Source organism: Tamandua tetradactyla, chromosome 2, assembly GCF_023851605.1.
Source record: "Tamandua tetradactyla isolate mTamTet1 chromosome 2, mTamTet1.pri, whole genome shotgun sequence".
NCBI classification, from domain to species: domain Eukaryota; kingdom Metazoa; phylum Chordata; class Mammalia; order Pilosa; family Myrmecophagidae; genus Tamandua; species Tamandua tetradactyla.
This window is the reverse complement of record NC_135328.1, coordinates 159,020,014-159,042,733: the sequence shown is the minus strand read 5'-3', so window position 1 is coordinate 159,042,733 and position 22,720 is coordinate 159,020,014. Positions and strand designations below refer to the sequence as shown.

The window sequence follows — 22,720 nt, the reverse complement described above, 5'->3', positions numbered from 1 at the left end:
ATATGAGAAGGGACTCAGGGAATGGAATGACAACATGAGGCGCATGAATATACATGTTATGGGTGTCCCAGAAGGAGAAGAGAAAGGAAAAGGAGGAGAAAAACCAATTTCCTAATGGTGGAAATTATTGCAAATATTTCCCAACTCTTATGAAAGACTTAAAATTAGAGATCCAAGAAGTGTGGCATACCCAAAACAGAATAGATCCAAATAGATGTACTCCAAGATACTTACTAATCAGAATGTCAGATGTCAAAGAGAAAGAGAGAATTTTGAAAGCAGCAAGAGAAAAGCAATCCATCACATTCAAGGGAAGCCTGATAAGACAATGTGTAGATTTCTCAGCAGAAACCGTGGAGGTGAGAAGACAGTGGTATGATATATTTAAGATACTGAAAAAGAAAAACAGCCAATCAAGAATTCTATATCCAGCAAAATTCTGTATCTTTCAAAAATGAGGGGGAAATCATCTTTCATGCAGGAGACCCGGGTTTGATTCCTGGATCATGTATAACACCCCCCCCCCCCAAAAGAAAAAACAAGAGGGGGAAATTAAAACATTTTCAGACAAAAAATCGCTGAGAGAATTTGTGACCAAGAGACCAGCTCTGCAAGAAATACTAAAGGGAGCGCTAGAGACAGATAGGGAAAGTCAGGAGAGAGAGGTCTTGAGAAGAGTATAGAAATGAAGACTATCAGTAAAGGTAAAAAGAAGAAAAATTAGTTATGACATATAAAATCCAAAAGGCAAAATGGCAGAAGAAAGTACTGCCCTTATAGTAATAACAGTAAATGTTAATGGATTAAACTCCCCAATCAGAAGACATAGATTGGCAGAATGGATTAATAAACAGGACCCATGTCTATGTTGTCTATAGGAGATGCATTTTAGACCCAAGGACAAACATAAGTTGAAAATGAAAAGTTGGGAAGAGATATTTCATGGAAACAACAATCAGAAAAGTACAGGAGTAGCTATACTAATATCCAACAAATTAGGCTTCATATGTAAAACAAAAGAGACAAAGAAGGACACTATGTATTGATAAAAGGAACAATTCAACAAGACATAACAATCATAAATATTTATACACCAAACCAGAGTGCTCCAAAGTACATGAGACAAACACTGAAAAGAGAAATAGGTGCATCTACCATAATAATTGGAGACTTAAATTTCCCGCTTTCATCAATGGACAGAACAGCTAGACAGAGGATCAGTAAAGAAACAGAGAATTTGGATAATAAAATAAACAAACTAGACTTAACAGACATTTATAGAACATTACACCCCACAACAGCAGGATACACCTTTTTCTCAAGTTCTCATGGATCATTATCAAGGATAGACCATATGCTGGGTCACAAAGCAAGTCTCAATAAATTTAAACACTTTCTCAGATCATAAAGGAATGAAGTTGGAAATCAATACTAGGCAGAGTGCCAGAAAATTCACAAATATGTGGAGGCTCAATAACACACTCTTAAACAACCAATGGGTCAAAGAAGAAATCACAAGAAAAATCAGTAAATATCTCGAGGCAAATGAAAATGAAAACACTGCATATCAAAATTTATGGGATATAGCAAAGGCAGTGCCAAAGGGGAAATTTATTGCCTTAAATGTCTATCAAAAAAGAAGAAAGAGCAAAAATTGAGGAATTAACTATTCACTTAAAGAACTAGAGAAAGAACAGCAAACTAACCCCAGAGCAAGGAAAAGGAAAGAAACAACGAAAATTAGATAAATGAAATTGAGAACATGAAAACAAGCAAGAAAATCAACAAAACCAGAAGTTGGTTATGAGAAGATCAATAAGATTGATGGACCCTTAGCAAGGTTGACAAAAATAAGAAGAGAGAGGATGCAAATACATAAAATCAGAAATGGAAAAAGAGACATAACCACTGACCCTACAGAAATAAAGGAAGTAATGAGAGGATACTGTGAACAATTTTATGCTGATAAACTAGGCAGCGTAGATGAAATGGACAAATTCCTAGAAAGACATGAACAACCAACATTGACTCGAGAAGAAATAGACGACCTCAACAAACCAATCTTAAGTAAAGAAATTGAATTAATCATTAAAAAGCTCCCCAAAAAGAAAAGTCCAGGACCAGATGGCTTCACATGTGAATTCTATCAAACATTCAAGAAAGAATAAGTACCAATCCTGCTCAAACTCTTCAAAAAAAAAATGAAGATAAGGGCTACCTAACTCATTCTGTGAAGCCAACATCACCCTCATATGAAAGTCAAACAAAGATATTACAAGAAAAAAAAATTACAGACCAATCTTTCTAATGCTTATAGATGCAAAACTCCTCAACAAGATTCTTGCAAATCAAATCTGGCAGCACATTAGAAGAATTATACAGCATGACCAAGTGGGATTCATCCCAGGTATGCAAGGATGTTTCAACATAAGAAAATCAATTAATGTGATTCAACATACCAACAGATCAATACAGAAAAACCACATGATCATCTTGATTGATGCAGGAAAGGCATTTGACAAAATTCAACTTCCTTTCTTGCTGAAAACACTTCAAAGAATAAGAATAGACGGGAACTTCATCAACATAATAAAGGGAATATATAGAAAAACCCACAGCTAGCATCATCCTCAATGGGGAAAAACTGAAAACTTTCCCCCTAAGATCAGGAACAAGACAAGGATGTCCACTATCACCATTGTTATTCAACATTGTGTTGGAAGTTCTAGCCAGAACAATTAGATAAGAAAAAGAAATACAAGGCTTCCAAATTGGAAAGGTAGAAGTAAAAGTCTCACTGTTCACAGATGATATGATTCTATATGTCAAACACCCCGAAAAATCCACAGCAAAGCTACTAGAGCTAATAGATGAGTATAGCAAAGTGGCTGGTTACAAGATCAACACTCAAAAATCTGTAGTGTTTCTATACACTAGTAATGAGCGATCTGAGGGGGAAATCAAGAAAAAACTTCCGTTTACAATTGCAACTAGAAGAATAAAATATTTAGGAATAAATTTAACTAAGCATACAAAAGACCTATACAAAGAAAACTATGAGAAATTGCTAAAAGAAATCACAGTAGACCTAAATAAAATGGAAGGACATACTGTATTCATGGATTGGAAAACTACAGTTAAGATGTGTATTCAACCTAAATTCATTTATAGATTGAATGCAATACCAATTAAAATCCCAAAAACTTACTTTTCAGAAATAGTAAAATCAATAATCAAATTTATCTGGAAGAGCAGGGTGCCCTGAATAGGTAAAAATATCCTGAGAGAGAAAAATGAAGTTGTAAGTCTCACACTACCTGACTATAAGGCATAGTATGAAGCTACAGTGGTCAAACAGCATGGTACTGGCATAAAGATAGATATACTGACCAATGGAATCAAATAGAGTGTTCAGATATAGCTGCTCTCATCTATGGACAATTGATCTTTGATAAGACAGTCATGCCAACTCACCGGGGACAGCACAGGCTCTTCAATAAATGGGGCATGGAGAACTGGATATCCACTTGCAAAAGAATGAAAGAGGACCCATATATCACCCCCTATACAAATATTAATTCAAAATGAATCAAAAACCTAAGCATTAGGTCTAGGACCATAAAACTTTCAGTAGAAAATGTAGGGACATATAAATCTTATAGTAGGAGATGGTTTCCTAAATCTTACACCCAAAGTGTGAGCATTGAAGAAAGAAATAGATAAATGGGAACTCCACATAATTAAACACTTCTGTGCATCAAAGAATTTTGTCAAGAAAGTAAGAAGACAGCCTACACAATTGGAGACAGTATTTGGAAATGATATATCAGATAAGGGTCTAGTGTCCAGAAAATATAAAGAGGTTGTTCAGCTAAACAACAAAAAGACAAACGATCCAATTACAAAATGGGCAAAAGACATGAAGAGACACTTCTCAGAAGAGGAAATACAAGTGGCTCAGAGGCACATGAAAAGATGCTCAACTTCCCTGGCTATTAGAGAAATGCAAATCAAAACCACAATGAGATATCTGACACCCACCAGAATGGCCATTATCAATAAAACAGAAAATCACAAGTGCTGGAGAGGATCTGGAGAAAGAGGCACACTTATCCACTGTTGGTGGGAATGTAAAGTGGTACAACCGCTGTGGAAAGCAGTTTAGCCATTCTTCAGGAAGCTAAGTAAAGAATTGCCATAAGATCCGGCAATACCATTGCTAGGTATCTATTCAGAGAACATGAGGGCAAGAATACAAACTGACATTTGCACACCAAGAACAGCATTATAGCAAAATTATTTACAATTGCCAGGAGATGGAAACAGCCCAAATGTCCATCAATGACGAGTAGCTAAACAAGCTGTGGTATATACATATGATGGAAAATTACACAGCTGTAAGACAGAATAAAGTCATGATGCATGTCAAACATCGATGGATCTTGAAGACATTATGCTGAGTGAGATTAGCCAGAAACAAAAGGACAAGTACTGTATGGTCTCAGTGATGTGAACTAACATTAGTGAATGAACTTAGAGAATTTTCTTAAGAATAGAGGCCTTCAGGAGGTAGAAATAGGGTAGATTTTGGGTAATTTGAGCTGCAGGCATACAGACTGTGCAACAGGACTGATTGTAAAAATTCAGAAATGGATAGCAGAATACTACCCGATTGTAGCACAATAATGTAAGTACACTGAATGAAGCTGAATGTGAGAAGTATAGAGGGAGGAGGGCTGGGGCACAAATGAAACCAGAAGGAAAGTTAGACGATTGATTTGAACAGTGAATAAGAAGGTGTTTGCAGAATCCTCTTGGAGAAACGCGAGAAATGGGGAAAATTCAATGCCCCCATTTGGAGAATTCCTGATATTCTCACAAGCACTGGTGACAGTCACATCTATAGGCCAAGCCCTCAGTCTTGGGGTTTGTTCATATGAAACTTACCCCTGCAAAGGATAGTTAGCCTACTTAAAATTAGCCTAAGAGTCACCCCCAGAGAACCTCTTTTGTTGCTCAGATGTGGCTTTTCTCTCTCAGCCAAGACAGCAAACAAACTCACTGCTCTTCCCCTCTCTCCATGGGACATGACTCCCAGGGGTGTAAACTTCCCTGACAATGTGGGACAGAAATCCTAGAATGAGCTGGGACTCAGTATCAAGGGATTGAGAAAACCTTCTCAACTGAAAGGAGAAAGAGAGAAATGAGACAAAATAAGATGTCAATGGCTAAGGGATTTCAAACAAGGTCAAGAGGTAGCCCTGGAAGTTATTCTTACGCATTTTATAGATATCCCCTTTTTAGTATAAGATGTATTGGAGAGGCTAGAAGGAAGTGCCTGAAACTGCAGAGCTGCCTTCCAGTAGCCATGTTTCTTGATGATGAATGTATAATGATATAGTTTTCACAATGTGACTATGAGAGTGTGAAAATCTTGTGCCTGGTGCTCCTTTTATCTATGATACTGATAGATGAGTAAAAAATATGGATTAAAAATAAATAATAGGGGAACAAATGTTAAAATAAATTGAGTAGATTGTAATACTAGTGAACAATGAGAGGGAGTGGTAAGGGGTATATAAAAAAAATAGGGGGAACAAAAGTTGAAATATATTGAGTAGATGGAAATACTAGTGGTCAATGAGACGGAGGTAAGGAGTATGGGATGTATGTGTTTTTTCTTTTTTCTTTTTACCTCTTTTTCTGGAGTGATGCAAATGTTCTAAACAAATGATCATGGTGATGAGTGTACTACTATGTGATGATATTGTGAGCCGTTGATTGCACACCATGCATGGAATGTATGTATGTTAAGAATGTTCATGTTTGTGTGTTTTGGTTTGATAATAAAATATATATTAAAAAAAAAGAAACTCCCACTTTAGGCATGCTCAATGAATACTCAATAATCATTTCTGGGATTACAAAAACTTTCAAACCACTTAATTATAAATATATTAGTAACTAAAAACTTGGTAATTAAATCCCCCAGAAATTCCATGTCCCTCTGTACATACTCACTTCAGAATGCTTGTAGAGAAATAGTATTATTGCTCTAAACTGACCGTAGTGATTTTACAAAAGTAACAGAAGAGTTTCATGGTCCCTGAAGTGATGTATTATTGGAGTAGTATGCATACAAATTTGTTTTAATTGATTCTGACTAGGGTATGCAACCAATGTGCATATCTCCTTTTAATTATTTATCTTAGTAGTAAGAAATAAATAGGTAATCGTTTGGTGATCCATTCAAATATCTGAAAACAGAGCCATCTATCTTTTGTTACTTACATTCTGAAAGATATCAAATAATGCCTTTTATTTTACACTTTAATTATTGTTTATAAGTACAAACCATTTAGAAGTATATAATTTACCTAATGCTCAATAAATATTTATTGATTGAAAGAATGGCTGCTAGAATTAAATTTATGAAACTAAACGAAGAAAATTAATTTAGAACATGAGAACATAAGAAATAAACTAATAATTTCTTTTTAGAAATAAAAATTTCTATAACTGAAAGATTTACTAACCAAATGGTTTAATTAGGATAAACAATGAAATAATCCCATTGTAAGAAAATTAACTTAGCCAGGACATTTTAAAAGTGTCTTCTGTATTCCTGACTCTGTAGTATTTGCTGTAGAATGGAAAAGGTGAGGCAATGTCTCAAAATGAATAGTATTCATTATTACATTCCTTTTGAAAAGTTTCAATATACAAGGTACACTAGAGAAAAAGTGAATTCCAGGAGGCTAGTGCAGTATATGGAGTCATCATGGATGAATACTTCCTGGAAGATATGGGAAAAAAAAACAAACATACAATTTCTTTTCTAGGAAAATATTTGTAAATTATGGTTGGATAGTACTAGTACACAGGAAGCATATAGAAATTTTTTATCCGTTTTCCATAGATTTTCTTCTCATAGTGTTTGTGAGATGCTGTGTACAAAGTACAGTTCCTTGTCCTGTTCGTCTGTGCTGAAAATGATCGTTTTAATTGGATTGCTTCTTTGGAAGTAAGACAAAGATTACATTGCTAAAAGCTTCTGGAGGCCATTTTCAATATTTGTTATAATTTAAGTGCTAGAAATGTGCTTCCATTTACATGCAAAAGCAATAATGCCTTCTGTAAGCATAAAGTCTCTATAAGACTTTTATAATATTGCCTATTTAAATGCAAGCAGACAAAACTTATTTTTAACTTTAGATTAAAGAACCAATGCCATATTTCTCCTTTGCAACTTTTTGGCGCCTCTTTCTGATTCTGCTCTCAAGTACAATTTAAAAGTATTATGTCGGTTCCATATAAATGGATGGTGTGTGTCATAAATATTATTTCTATATGATTGGCTGAATTTTCACTTTGTATTAAGATGTCTGCTGTAGCCTAAAACTTGAGGATGTTTCTGTTGAGAGATAACTTAGATGTTATTATGTTACTTTTATAGCACCACTGATAATATGGATTTAATAGCTGAAATATGAAGTTCCGGGATCTGTATGAATAGGTGAATTACATGAAGCAGGTTTTGAAATTAAATGCCCTACTCCACATAATGTTTCTTTTTATGATTTGAATTTAAACTTTTGGAGTGTTGTACATGGTCTGGCAAAATTTAAATTGTAAGAAAACCACGGGCCACTTAAATGCCTTTTGAAACAAACATTAGAATATTGAAGTGTTCTGCAGAGCATTATAAGTGAATAAGCTCTCTTTATCTCTTTTCTGAAGCCAAGTAAAAAATTTTGCCTTCATAGCATGCCATTGAAATAGATACTATAGCAGTATTTTAAAAAATCTTAGTTTGAGGTTTTTGTTTTCTTGAAAGTAAGGAATTATAGTTGAAATTAAGGGCTATACTATAGGACAATATAGTTGTGTGTAACATAGGAAAACTTGATGAAAATCAATGTGGATTTGGTTCTCCTGAACTCTAGCTTGATTTAACTCATTTTACATTTGGATATCCATAAATTCCAGACCTCTTTTTCAGTCTTTTCTATTTATGAGAAACCCACACACACAGGGAAAAGATGGAAAGGATGGAGATCGTTTCATTTCCCCTATTTTCACTTTTGTTCCATCCCTCTGTGCTTGTTCTTTGTCTAAATAAACTCTTGTGGTATGTCTTTCACACATCATCGCTCCTTGCTTCAAAGGCTTCTTTTAATAACTTAGCGCTGGCTCACTTTTCCTTTGCATGTGAAATTGATTTAACTAAAGTGTATGTTTGTGTGTGTGTCTACGTGCACATACATCTGTACAAATAAAAATTTCACTGGAAAGGAAAGTCTGTGAGCTCTCGCTTATTTTAAATATATATATGTATATGCAGAACTTCTTGAAGTGGGAGAACCTAAGTTTGGAGTCAATCTGCTTTTGAATTCGAGATTTTCCTCTTCTTGCTGTCTCATTTTTCTCAACCTGAAAAAGGATAATAATATATACTTTGCAAAAGTTGCTATCTTGCCATTGTTATCATCATATATGTACATAATTATGTGATGTATTTATTTTGAAGCTGATAATAAGTTAACTGATAATAAACAAGATTGAAATTAGGCTTTCCATTGCTAAAAGATTGATTTTAAGTACGATCATGTGAAAAAGTTATAATCAATCTGAAAATCATAAAATATTTAAAAAATGATTTTCTTTATGACTGTTTTTAGTTGTCAAACCAACTGATATTAAAATAGGATTAATTTTCCATTAGCAGTATCACTAATTTTTAAAAATGTTTCCCCAATCACAAATTTAAACAAAAATAATAGTTATAATTTTCTGATAGTGGTACAAAATAGCAAAATATACATATAGTTTAGAATTTAAAAATGCATTATTAGGAGCTAAGCAGTCCAATTATTCTTCTTTCTCTTTAAATACATTTGAATTAGTTTAAATATTTTGTGGCAAATGGATAGAGTTATCAATTCAGCTGCCATTTTAAATACAGTAACTCCAATCAGAAGCACTTCTATTTCTTGATATTATTAGAACTATCCCAGAAAGTTGAGTAAGATCTTTTTCAATATTGTTTCCCAGCATCCAAGCATCAAGCATCAGTGCCTGCTTATTATGTCCACCAAGTGATTATTCCTTTGGTTAATTATGTTTTCTTTGAGAAGACTTATTCTCAAAGTAGAAGTTCCATATAAACCAACTTGCAAAATTAACTACATTCTTCTTCTTTTTTTTTTTCAGTAACATGCTAACTTGTACCTATAGCATGCTGAATGCTCATGGCCTACAAGTATCTATTAATATATCCTAGAACTTTTGTTGTTTCCATTTGTGTGCTTATCAAGTCAGTTATTCTCAGACCTGTTAATAACAGTCTTATTTTATTGTGATTATGTGGTTTAATTAAATAAATGTCAACTGATGACATACAAGTTCAAAATGAAAAAGGGAGTGTTCTTTCTATGAAATTAAGCCAAAGTTTTGGGAAGACTCAGTAAAGATGAGTTCAAGTTAAGTGTAGGAAAGACAACAGTAAGAGATTGGGGATTTTTATCAAAATCTAAAAGACTAGCTGCTCAGATTACTTCAAAGGTATCTTTAATTCTCCCTTACTTTAAAAAAAATGACTGGATCTCTTACCTGATGCAGAATTTAAGAAAGGTGCTACCATAACTCTAATTAACAGACCATAATTAAAATTAAGACCTTGCCTCTAAATAAAAAGGTTGTCCAGGAAATATACATGTATGTGTTTAAAGTTAAAATGTTTAAGGTATATGTGTCCCATGTAAAAAAAATTCTCTTCTTTATCCAATTTTTAAAATTAACCAATCAACTTCTAGCCTCAATGGTATTGGATATGAGAGCTTCCATTTAATCTCTTATTCATATTCTTTACAGAGTTTTAGAGATATTCTGTTTTTTTCTTACCAAGGGAAAGGAGTTAGAGTTGGCAGGCAGGGTTCATATCTTAGGAAGTGAGAATTCTAAAAGACCCAAACTTGAAATTATTATGTGGGGGTTGATATTCTGAAGTTGATCTAGTATTTTGTTCCATTAAGAAGTTCAGTCTGCCCAGAAGAGAGTCTAAATGGTCTAATTGTCCACTTGGAGCAGTGGACAACCTAGAGGTCCAACAGGCAGAAGGTCAATGCCCTGAAAGTTGAACAGACCTAAGAAACAGAGTGGTGTATGGGAAGCTGAAAGTAATCCAGGGGTTGTTAACATCATGGAGTTCTGTCAGCAGGTAGCAGGTCTCCCAGTGCCAAGGTGGGTTCAGTGAAAGGATTCCAGGTCATAGGAGGCCCCTAGGGAAGACCAAGCCAGCGTCTCCAGTTGCAGATGAGCCAGGGTAGTTCACCAACCACACAGGTACAAGAGTTAGCACTTAGAATGGAGTTTATCTGTTGGAGAAATGGCACAAATCACTACAAGCAAGCTTGGAGGATGCGGTCAAAGACTGGGGGATGACCTAATGCTGTGGCCCACTGTGAACTTGAGCTTGTCATGGCCCCTCCTGTCTGATGATGGGAAGCTCAGAGAATGGGACTGTTATGCAATAGGAGGTCAAGTGATTTAGCTGGGATGGCAGAGAGCCAGTGAGGACTGACTGCTTAAGGAAGGAAGGGAGGAAAGCTGCTCAGGATCTTCATGAAAAGAGAGCCCATTAGCCAGAGGACTCGGAGTTTTGACAAAGAAACTGCTCTTTTTCAAAGAACTGTAGAAGATGTATCTGCTCCCCTTTTTAGAGAACCTGTTTCTAAATAAGATAAAAAAGATAAACTTTTCGTCTTTATTGTTGTTGTTGTTTTTGTCCTGGCATCAACCACTGTGCCTGGCACCAAAAAAAAGAACTGAATAATTATGGACTAGGTTGACCGGTCTTGCTGGCATTTGAAATTTAGGCATATCCTAAGTTAAAGAAAGTATAGATGTTGTTATTTTTTTTTAAATGTATCTATTTACTGTTTTCATAAATTTGGATTTCTTCTGTTCGTTTATTTTGTTTTTACTGATGGCAGCATTGGTGGTATTTTAAAGTGGATCATACCTGTAGCTCAACTTAGGTGTATAAGTTTATGTCATGTATTTCATCTTATGCACCTCAGCACTGAAAGTGAGAGCGCAGCTCCCAGGGTATTGGGATAGTTCATTCAAAGGTTAGCCCACCAACGTTTATAATAGTTCTCTGTCATGTGATAGTCTTAACTAATTTCCATAGATTCTTTTAGACAAAAGTGTAGATTATAATTTTGCATTAGCACTTTTAAAACAACTCCCTTCATTGTCATATTATTTTAAATGGGCACTGTTTTAGAATGACCTTTCATGTTTTGATTGCAAGAATATAGCCTACACAGGTCTGTAATTAGCAAAATACAAGGGTACAGTAAATGATAAGAGTGTCAGTGCAGCTCTGAAAGCATTTGTTAAACGTCTCTACCACTGCCCTTGGTTTAGCAGGAAAGAGTGGGGGAAACAGAAATTACCTGCCCTTTAACACTTAAACAGTTTCACTGGGTAGGTAAGGTAGTACATAGAATAACTAAGGCTCCATGTGAAAAAAAAATGCATAGTAGTTACACATATATAACATGTGTAGTGTATGGTATTTTATTTTTGTGAAACAGTGTTTAGAAGACTCAGAGCCGAGTTAAAATCCCATTTTCCAGAATTAAAGACAGCAGTGCCATTTTATCTTTTGGCAAATGTTGCCCATATCTCCCCCAAAAGGCAAATATCCGTGTATAGTTAGTGATCTGGACACACCCTTCCCTGCTACATTTCATTGCCATATTAGTAATAGAATTTTAGTGCTGGTTTAAGAGGCAGTCTGCCTTAAAGCAGATTGCATAGTTTGCACACTGTGAATTGTAATTAAAGTGTAAGGGGTGCTTATTATGTCAACAACTGGCATGAGAACCCCCAAGCAGCAGGTGACCCCGAGCATGTGACGTTTGTGACAGCTAGGATCCCCTTTTCACTGGCTTGGTAATCTGAAAGTCCAAATTGAAAGAAGCCCAGAGGCTGTATATTTCACTGGATCCCAGGGGAAGTACAGTATACAGCTTCCTTCTGTTTTCCTGGGAGGTCGCCAGAAAGTTTGCAGAGCTCTGTTTCTGTCAGAGGCTCATAAGAGAAAAGAAAAAGCACACACAAAACAAAACAAAACACCATACATACCACAAAACCATCCACCAATCACCCCCAGAACCATAAATTTAACATTTCCCACAGTTTCCCGGAGACCGCAGTGTTGCCGTGTCAGCAGTATGCCCTTTGCTTTGGATTGTTTGAAAGGGAAGGCTCAGTGTTCTAGCATTTTAAAAATGTTTATTCTTCAACATGCAGTAATTCCTTTAGTATAAGACCATGAGAAATTATCGAGTACAGATATCATATGATTTGCTTTAAATGCTTTTGTGTTATGTATTACGTTCTCTTCACCTTCTAAAATGTAGTAGAGGTCTGAATTTAGAAAGATAAAACCACATAAGTAATAAAGGAAATAGACCAAGGATTTCAAATCTGATTCTAATTGAATAAACCATTTGAAATGTGGTCATATTAAAACTATGCCACTTAGGATTTTCAAAACCTTTCAGGAGTAGGTTTTTATTATATGTGTGGTGAGAATAGACGCTAAGGTTTTGGTTTAGTTAGAAGGTTTGGTGTATAATTGATCCTGGGAACCGACTGGCAGTTAGTTGCTGGATTGAATTGATGTTATTCATTTTTTTTCCTATCTCACATTAGACTGTAGGCTTCTTACTGTCATGGAGTTTCTGTTAGAGAAATGGAAACTTTGGAACTTTACAGCTTTCTTTTGATAATACATATCTTTCAGTAGCTGATTTTGAACTTGGGACTCAAACTTCCTACATCAACTGATGAGGGAGCCAAATGCAATCCCAAAAGGAGGTCTTTCAAGCCCCACATATCACTAGCATACCTTGTAGTTCATATGCATTTAGATTTAAATCAGAAAGTAAAAATTCTCTGATCCCATGGACTCCACGTTTTTTTTTGGTCAAGAGGGAAATACCGAAAGGAGAGTTAACAGTTGCAATTTGTATGTTTGTGTGTTTATCTGTGCAAGCCTGGGAAGAGAATTCTATGACTTGAGTGAAAGAAGTGCCTTTTTTTTTTTTTATTAATTTGGTAAATAAATTAAAACCATCCAACTTTGCAGCTGCATTCAGATGTCATGATTTAAGGACAACTAGTGGTTTTTATTATAGTATAGCTATTTTAGAAAATGTGCAAATAATTATTTTATTTTTATTATTTATGCTTTACAAGGTCAGTTCCTTTACTCAACTAGAGGGAAACTAGTATCCTTACTGGAATAGGGAGGGAATAATAGGATAGAGGGACATGACTGATGAAATTTGTCTGTCTGTGCTGCATAAGGTTGGTAACTATTCATCAGTTTCTTTAACAGTGTAAGTAACGAGTTCAGCAGTAGAAAATTGTCCCAGATCACGGATTTTCCATCTTTTACTTAGCTCTCAGTTTTTTCTCTTTCTCTTATGTTATCTGAATACATTTCTGTAATCTTTATTCTTAGTTCATCATCCTGTATCCTATGTATTTACTTGCCTTGTAAATATGTATTATATCATTTTATCATATGTGAAGTATCACTTCATAGATACTCTAAATATAGTTTGCTAATAAATGGCATCTAATAAAATGTGGCTATATAAATATATACAAATATATATAATACATAAAATATAAAAATATATTTAATATATAAATAAAAAATAAGCTATCTTCAAAACTGTTGGCTAATTTTGGAAAGGACATTCTCAACCTTAGGTTAGGCTTATAAAAAAAGTGTTTAAGAGTTTCTGAGATTGTGCCTATATAAAGCCAAAAATAAAAGCTATTCAGTTGAGTGAAATAGGGTGTGGCATACAGGCTACATGTCGGATTGGTCTGACAACATTTTCAACACAGTTTTGATAGCCGTCTTCTTGAATGCATGCTAGAATGACAACCAAAAGGGAATATTTCATATCATATCTTCAGTGATCTAATATTAACCTCTGATATCTTTATTTTTGTTGTTATTCTTTTCTTGTGAGAACAGCCTTGTTTATACACTTGTCCAAACACAGTTTGGCTGTGTCACTCCTCTGCATACTTAGTAAAGTGTTCTTGCCCTCTGATAAATGCAATGGAACTACAGAAATTATGAAATGAGAAATCACAATCCTGTTGTGATTTTCTGTATTGAGGACAAAAAATGATTTACATTAAGTAAAATTTAACTGCAAAACTTTCCTTCTCTGATCTTAATCTTATTCTTTCTGATATAGATAACAGGAAATGTTCTTAAAGACTCTAGACTCCCAAATTTATAAAGAATCGTTAGAATTGTCTTATCATTTGAGTAACCCACTTGTGTTTTAGATTCTATTTGTTTATTTGTTTCAAATATTACATTAATCATAGGGGTTGTAAGGACTAAAGACATTTGCCCATCTTTAATAGCCAGATGAAAGTTCCTCTCTTATGTGTAGCAGTTTTAGGAATTTGAGCCCTAATTGAGAAATCCAGCTGTTTTTTTGAACTGGGTTTTGTTTCCACTAGGAGATAGAAAAATTTGTAAACCATGTCTGGAATGGTCCTTGCTTAAAAATCTTGCCCAGAACAGGCATCTCCCCTCTCTGTTCCTTCATTCAAGGCTCACTTACTGAGCATTTACTATGTGCAGATAGGAGACTGGTGCCCATTAAGGACCTATAATTTGTTGAGAAGGCAGATAGGAGTTATATACATGGAGAAATGAATTAAGACCTGTGCTCGGTTCTCAGGCTGTAGGGAGCCCAGAGGAAGGAGTGATTAATTCTACCAAGAGGAAAGGAAATGATTCTGTCTTCATCCTTTTCTACACTGGACAACCTAAATTCAGGATAGGATTCTGTGCTGTTAAAATGTGACAGATAGGGACCTGGGAAGAATGTAATTACTTTTTGTGCCTAGGAAGGGCGTTGGCATAAACAGAGGGTAAAAGCAAAGCCAGAGCTGTACAGATTGACCAAAATATTTTCAAATATTTGACAGAAAGCATTGAGTAACATTTTAATTAATGTATTTTAATGAGAATTTAGGGTTAATAAGGTCAATGGGCATTTTGTCCTAGCAGTGAGTGAATATAGCTGCAGGGTTGTTGCTGTGCAGTTGAGAGTATGAGACCAGTAGTATGGGCTTGTGCAATACCAGTGGGTTAATTAAACTTTGCAATAGCTCATCATTCATTCTTTAAGCAAAGGGACTTTTAAGTTCCCAGTAGGTCATCCTGTGTTGTCATTTTGTTTTAAAATTTAGCTAACTTTGTGCCAATAGAAAAAAATCCCAAGAATGGAAGAGGTGAGATTTTGAACTAGTGAATTTGTTCAGTCAAGGCACAGGGCCAGTTTGAATAATTTAGACCTACAACATCTTCAAGAGGAGATATACGTCTGAACTTTCACAGCAATCACCTCACTGTTCTTTGCTTAGCTTCTAGGGACTTGATATCTATCTTCCACGTAATTTTTCAGAAAAAAAAATTTAGACCTATTTATTTTATTTTGTCGAGGAACTTTCAAGCAGATTTTTAAATTTGGTGAGCACCAAGAACTATCCCGTTCTGCGCAGCAAGGTGATTTGCAGTTGGTGAATTCTTTGGAGGATGAACGTCAGTTCCTTAGATTGGGAGCTTATGCCGTGTTGATGTTGTAAGAGTAAAGTTTTGCAAGCTTTTTGTTCATGGCTCTTCCTCCAGTGCTTGGCACGTAGTCGATGCTCATTAAATATTTGTTGATTTTATTTGTTGAGTGATATGATGACTAATTGATTAATAGAGTATATTACCAAGGAATTTTTTTTTTTTCTTTTTTTTTTAAAGAGAGAGGGAGGAAGGGAAGGAAAGACAGAGAGAAGGAAGGAAGGATGGAAGGAAGGAAGGGAGGAAGAAAGGGAAACATCTTTAAACATTTTCTTGTTTTATTATATTTTGTTTGTTTGTTTGTTTTTTACATGGGCTGGGGCCGGGAATCGAACCGGGGTCCTCCGGCATGGCAGGCAAGCACTCTTGCCCGCTGAGCCACCGCGGCCCGCCATTACCAAGGAATTTTAGTTGAATTTTTATTTCCTTGATTGTTAAATTATTTGTATATCTTAATCAGTATATCTACGCCAAATTTCAGGTTTGTCAACAATATCTAAAACTCCAAGAACTCTTTCGCAATCAGTAGTCCCATGTCTTTCTTGGGACATGTAGTTTTTAGCAAAACATGATTTAAGACTCAAAGAATTTAAGAATTTTAAGGGAAATCTAGAGCTCATTTAGTTTAATCGCCTTAGAGATGAGGTAAGCAATATGCAAGTTTACGCAGCTTCTAACAGTTGATACTGGATCCCAGATTTCCTGATTCTGATGTTCGTTACTGGAAACTAAACCCAAATACCTTTAAAACTTTTTCTCTTGGTTGCACTCACTTTTTTTTTTTTTTTTTTTTTTTTTTTTAGCATGGGCAGGCACCGGGAACCGAATGCACTCAGTTTTGATCTCTAATTTCTGAATACTTTCTTAAGCCTAAACAGAGAATAACAAAGTACTTTAGTAGAGGAGAATTCAGAGGTTAACTTTATGTGGAAATGTTACAGGCCTCCTGTAAGGTACAGCCAACAAAAAAAGAAAGTTGGCCATCTGCCTTCCATGCAAAGGTTATTTTTCTTATTACAACAAAACTAATTAGTGGATTTTCTAATGTAAGAAAATGTTGCTGTTAGTAAAAGTTTCCTCATTGTGCCAGAAAGCAGATGGTGGCAGTGAACAGTGTTTTCTTTTGCCAGGTTTTGTATATGCTTTCTAAACCTGCAAGAGATTTTGCTTTTCCAGATTCAGATTTCTGATCTTTTTTATTTTAAAACAGAAATAGAAATTTATATTTAAATGCACTTGCATCATGTGGTCTGTATGACATATCATGGTTACTTGAAAAATGTTGAGTAACATTTGATGTTATGCATAAATTTCTTCTCTAAGAGTCTTGGAACTTTTATTTTTTTAATGTTCTCTACCATCTTTGTTTATCAAAATCAAGTTTATGCCTTAAGAGTGCCTTGACGAGTTTCTGAAAAGTTTTGATTGGTTTATGAAAAGCAGTGCAATAATAATTTCCTCATATGGAAATCTTTTTGTTTTGTTTTGCCTCCAATTACTCTGTGAACACCAGCTTTTCTCCATAAGGTTCCTAGGAGCATACCTCTATTCACGATGAAGTCAGTGTTTGTGTACAGTTTAAATAGTTTATTCCTATACCTACTACTGGTGAGATATTACTGCTCTTTCTGCTAATTTAAAAGCTTCTTTTTGGCTCATGTTTTTAATGAAGTTTTATACAAATATGTTTGTTCAGAGTCTTTTCCTTTTAGGTCCAAGCATGTCTGTACGGTAACCAGCATGGCGATATTAAAACAGAATGCATTCTGATTTTAAGCCTATTTGGGAGGTTAAGTGTCTGCAGTGGTGTAGATGAGACTGTTTGGCATGGTAAAGACTTACGGCTTTGTTGGCTAAGTCTTTAGAATTTTTTTCCTTTTCTATAGGATTTTCATATAGAACAGAAACAGAAATCATGAAATAATTAGATGAGGTGTTAAAGTATAAAATAAAAATGGAGGGTGGGCCACAGTGGCTCAGCAGGCAGAGTTCTTGTCTGCCATGCCAGAGACCCGGGTTCATTTCCTGGTGCCTGCCCATGAAAAATAATAATAATAAAATTTAAAAAAGAAAGAAAGAAAAATGGGAAATGAAAACCAACTCAATATATTTTTGGAAACTGTTTGCATAGAAGTAGCAAGAAAGAATTGTCCCAAAGTAAATAAATAGAAAAGTTTCCATATGGAATTATGTACTGTATTTGGAGATGGTAACCAGCGTCAAAGGAAATGAAAGAAGGACCTTCATAGTTTTCCTTCACAGCGTTGCATGTTGAGCTGCTATTGTTGCCCCCCCTCCACCCCCAAACACTAACCTGCTGCGTTCAGAGATACCGTGCAGGGTATCACTCACCTTTAATCTCTGAATAAATTCTGATTTTTTTACTTATAATTTTTCCCATGTCTGTCTGAAATAAAATTTCTCATCTCATTTGAAAAGTTGCTATTTCTATCCCCCATCCAAGAGATAGCACTTCTTTTGTTATTACCTTTGCTTTGTTTTGTTTTTACTGTTTCTCCTTTGACTTTGTTTTTCCCACTCATAATTTTTTATCTTCTTTTAAAGTGACTGAAAAAGAATATAGAGCTGGACAGAGTTCAAGAAAGATGTTCATATATTTCAGCCAAAATGACTGAGTGACTGTTTAGTCTTTGATAATTAGCTAACTGAGATAGCTAAAATAGTTAAGATTGTAAATCTGGAAAGACAGAGAGGATATTCAGATCACTCAGAACCCTACGTTAGTGCTTTGACCGAAGTGATGGATGCTGCAGAGGCAGGAGCAGTGGCTTCAACACTGTTCCATGGAGCACAACAGGAGTAGGGCATGGGGGTGAGGGTGTGTGAAAATGCAGGTGTGATTGGCAGGTAGAACTGCTTACTTTTGTTTTACGCGGTTTCCCTGCAAGCTTCTGCTGGCACACATGGGTTCCACCATGACCAAAATGTTTGAAAAACATTCTCATTTGTGTTGAATATAAAACAAACAGATAAGCCACTTCTTATTTGAAGAAATATCTACTTTCTTTCTCCTCTGGTAGATTTTGGAAAGAGTTCAAACCTAGAGAAGGTCCATGTTACTACCCCCAGTAGAGATGGGGATAAGTAACTACTCCTAGAAAACAAATCATGTATAATTTTGTAAGGGTTATAGAGGTAAATAGGTAGAATTGTAAGTAAACATTATAAGCTGCCTTGGGACTGAATACAATCTCACAATGCTTTGCACACAGTATGAGATTAATAAATGTTTGAAGGACTGAGAAAACTTCCTCCTCTTGAAAAAAAGTTATTTATTAGCCATTCATGGAGTAAAGGATCTGTATTGATTTTTGAAAAGTGAGTACAATTCTGATCACCTGTTTAGATTTTTTTTGATGAGGAGAAGCTCTTGAAATAGCACCTACATTACCAAGAGACCTTCCAGCAAATATGGCTTTTTAACTAAAAATAAATGCAGATGATGACTAAGAAGCTTTTTCTTTTCTTTTTTTTTTTGAAAAGCACTTCGTTTGGCTTATCAATCCTTCACAAACTATTACTAGGCATTGTACGGAAGACAATTTAATTTTAGCATTATTACAAAGCAAATTACTCATCCCATACTGAGTTACTGAGATGGAAGATAATTATCTCCCCCCTGCATAACCATAGAAAAGAATGGAGGTTCCTTCTTCAACTGAAAACAAAAATGACTTGTAAAATGAACTTTATATGAAGGTGAGAATGCATAAGCTCAACTGGTACTGAAATGGATTTGAGAGGGTCAGGACCCCATGGTCTGTGGTAGATTTCTAAAAGCATTTCAAAGGATCTTTTCAGTTTTCTCATTTGTATCAACTCGCACATTTTTGAAGTTTTATAATCCAATATAGCTTTGGTTATAGATTAAAGTTCACTGGCGAATCACTGACTAATCTTTTTAGCATGTTCAACTGCTCCATAGTATAAAGATACTTGATGGCTTCCAAATGTGGTTCAAACATCCAAAGCACTTGAGATTAGCACCATGTGAAGAAATTTAAAAATATTGTACTGCAATTAATTTTAAATAACTTAGCACTGCATATGTCAGGACGAAAGCCATGATAAAATTCAAACAGAAATTCTTAAAAGTGAAATGATTCAGTAGATGATTCTATATAACATGAAGACATAGAAGCAAAAAAAGTACATGACTATTTCCATTTGCAAAGGCATGAGTGAATTAGGAAAGAATAAGTTATAATATGAATACTTGAACTTTATAATGGGAAGTGTGAGGACCATTTTTGGTTGACCTAATGAATATTAGCTTCCTATAGTCTTATACATTTGTTATAGGTTTGGAAATCAAGTTATTGGAGGAAAATTATTGTCAGTGTCAAAATTGAAAGCACATTATTTTAAAGACATGTGCTGGAGAAGATGTATCTGAAATATTTTAAAAAGTATTTTTCTAAAATCTAGAACCTAGGACCAAGACTAAATTATTTGAGGGCACCTTATTCACTTGTTCCTGTAAAACAAAGTTCTCTTGTTTTCTTGATGACATTGTAGATCAAGAGAACACTGTTTATGACTTCTGTGGTCAGTTGGCAAAGTTGCTAAAGAAAACATATACAACTCTTAATGAGTTCTTCACAGTCATTTATAAGGTAAAGAAGAGATTGTTGGGCTTATAATTATTATGACACCCATGTTATTTGTAATTGTACTTACAGTCAACAGTAAAATATCACCCAGTCCCATGGAGTTCTCAGTCTGACCTGCAGCCAGAAGACCAGTACTCGACGGGCTAAGGATCTGTTTCAGATGTAGGACCCTAGGGCCGAAAAGAAACTTTGCAGGACACTTACATTCCTCCTTCATATTCATAGCTTGTATGGCATGTAAAAGTAAGAATTTATGTACACAAGGAAAAATGGATGATTCAGGACCAGAAAAAGCAGACCTCCTCACTCTTGTAGGGTCTGTCCTCACCACGTGGAATATACCACCTTCCAGGCAAACAGACTCCCCAAAGCCAGAAAAATCTACCAAAAGACAACTCTTGATATCTCCTAAGACAGGCCCTGTTGTATTTCATGGCCTGGAAGAGCTATTTTTTTACCTTCTGATTTTAATTGAGTATCAAGCATTAGTATCTGAATATTCTAGATATTGTGCTATTGGAAAGTAAAAATGAGGCAGGAAATTGAAGTAAATAATGAATGTGATGATTTAACCAGTTTATATATTTTAGAAAACCTGTTTCCATGCAGGGTACAGTTAGAGAATTATAATGCGTCCTAATTTACAAAGGACTTTAAATTATGCCATTCAGTCCTCATCAAGTTGAAATATTTGGAAGATGACTAAAATAGGCTCAGAGAGGAAAGGGGCTTGCTCGATTCCACACAGTTAATATAAATAAATGATCAAGAAGGTACTCATACTTAAGTTTTCTAATACCAGATCCTTTCCCTTTGTCACTGTCTCACAGTTACCTCTGTTAGAAATGTCATTTCTGTTAAAGGGGAAGGCACCAGCCTGACTAAAAAAACAGTTCAGTACTATGACATTGTTTCTAGGCGTAAAATCTGATTTTTAAAAGTTGTTTTGATTTTTTAATGCCATTTCCAGCAGCACCAATGTGGTGCTATCTCCGTATCTTACTGGAAAGGTCAGCCTAAACTTCCTATAGCTTAGTAGAAATGTTTACCCCAACCATTTCCACTAACAGTTATTATCCAGGCTACTATAGAATCGGTTATAAGGCTACACTTGGTATTACCGATTGCTGCTAATTGTAAAAGACCAAAAGCAATTACAAATGTATGCAATAACGTGTCACTCTACCTTAATTTCACCAAGAGACAAAATTTCATCAAGAAGGGAATGTCATAAAATCTTGATTTTATGATCAGTATTCTGATTGAGAACTATTTGAAGACAATGACCTTGTCTTCTCTCATTTTCCACTAATAAATGAAATGAAAAGGCCCAACAACATGGAAGTTAAAAAGGGACCAGTGCTGTGTTAAGAGAATGCCCCAGTATCATTCCTTCCCCCACCCTCCTTAGTTAAGAGTAGTGGTGTCAACATGACTGACATTGCAGAACCCAAGACTTATCTAAAATCTCAAGTTGTCATATCTTTTGCCAGTGGTGTAACTCATGAACACACCAGCAGTCTTGTTTTCTCAAAATCCTCTGAAAAAGAAAAAAGAAGATACCTCCTGATTTATCCATTTACAGAATCTCCAACCTTCACATTAAGGCAGCTGCATTTTTTAAGCACTTGTTACCGTGCCATTCTCATTCCTGTTCTTTCACAGAATTATTTTCTGGTTATGTGATATGATAGGGCCCTGATGATTTTTGAGAGTTTGGTGGTTTTAAATGTCTTCCATGATGTTCCATCCCTATACCACTGCTACCATCAATTCTTATTTCCCTTTCCTCCTTTTTTCCTTACCGGGCAGGAAAATGTCACAGTAAACCCCACCACCTTGTCACCCAAAATTCCTAGGGGAGCCTTAGCTCTGGGGGTCTCCTTCTTGAGGCCTTAACCTCAATTTTAGACAGTTGTCATTATCTTTGTCTAAAGGTCATAGCTAAATTGAATAAAAGGAAAGCTATGTTTTCCTGTCGATGCACAAAGGCAGTATTGACTTCCCTAATCCAGTTTGCTGAGGGGTGAGAGAATTAAATTAGATATCTAAGCACAGAAATTGAGAACCTTTGAAAGCAAAGATAAGGAGACAAGACTGTATTTTCCCTTTTCCTGGGAGCTCTGGGCTCAAGATTTTGCAGGTGTGTCATCTGATCCATGGCTTGCATCGATCAAAACAGTGCCAATGCATATTTAATTAGCAAGGGGACCCTGGATGCATTATAGCCATCATCCCTATATTGAATGGACTGTCAGACTTTCTGAACACTCCTCCCCTACCCCCTCCACCCTCCCTCATCTCATGCCCCCCTCCCTTGCCTCGTTGTTTGGGAAGCTTCTGCATTTTGTCTGAGCAGCTAAAAAGTTTCTTTGTTTTTAGCTGCTGATGC

General features: G+C 35.4%; 1 protein-coding gene across 4 annotated transcripts in view; it reads left to right on the top strand.

Moving 5' to 3' along the window:
* Positions 1-22,720, top strand: part of NFIA (nuclear factor I A) — a 373,058-nt gene that overhangs the window by 164,403 nt on the left and 185,935 nt on the right. The window lies entirely within an intron of this gene.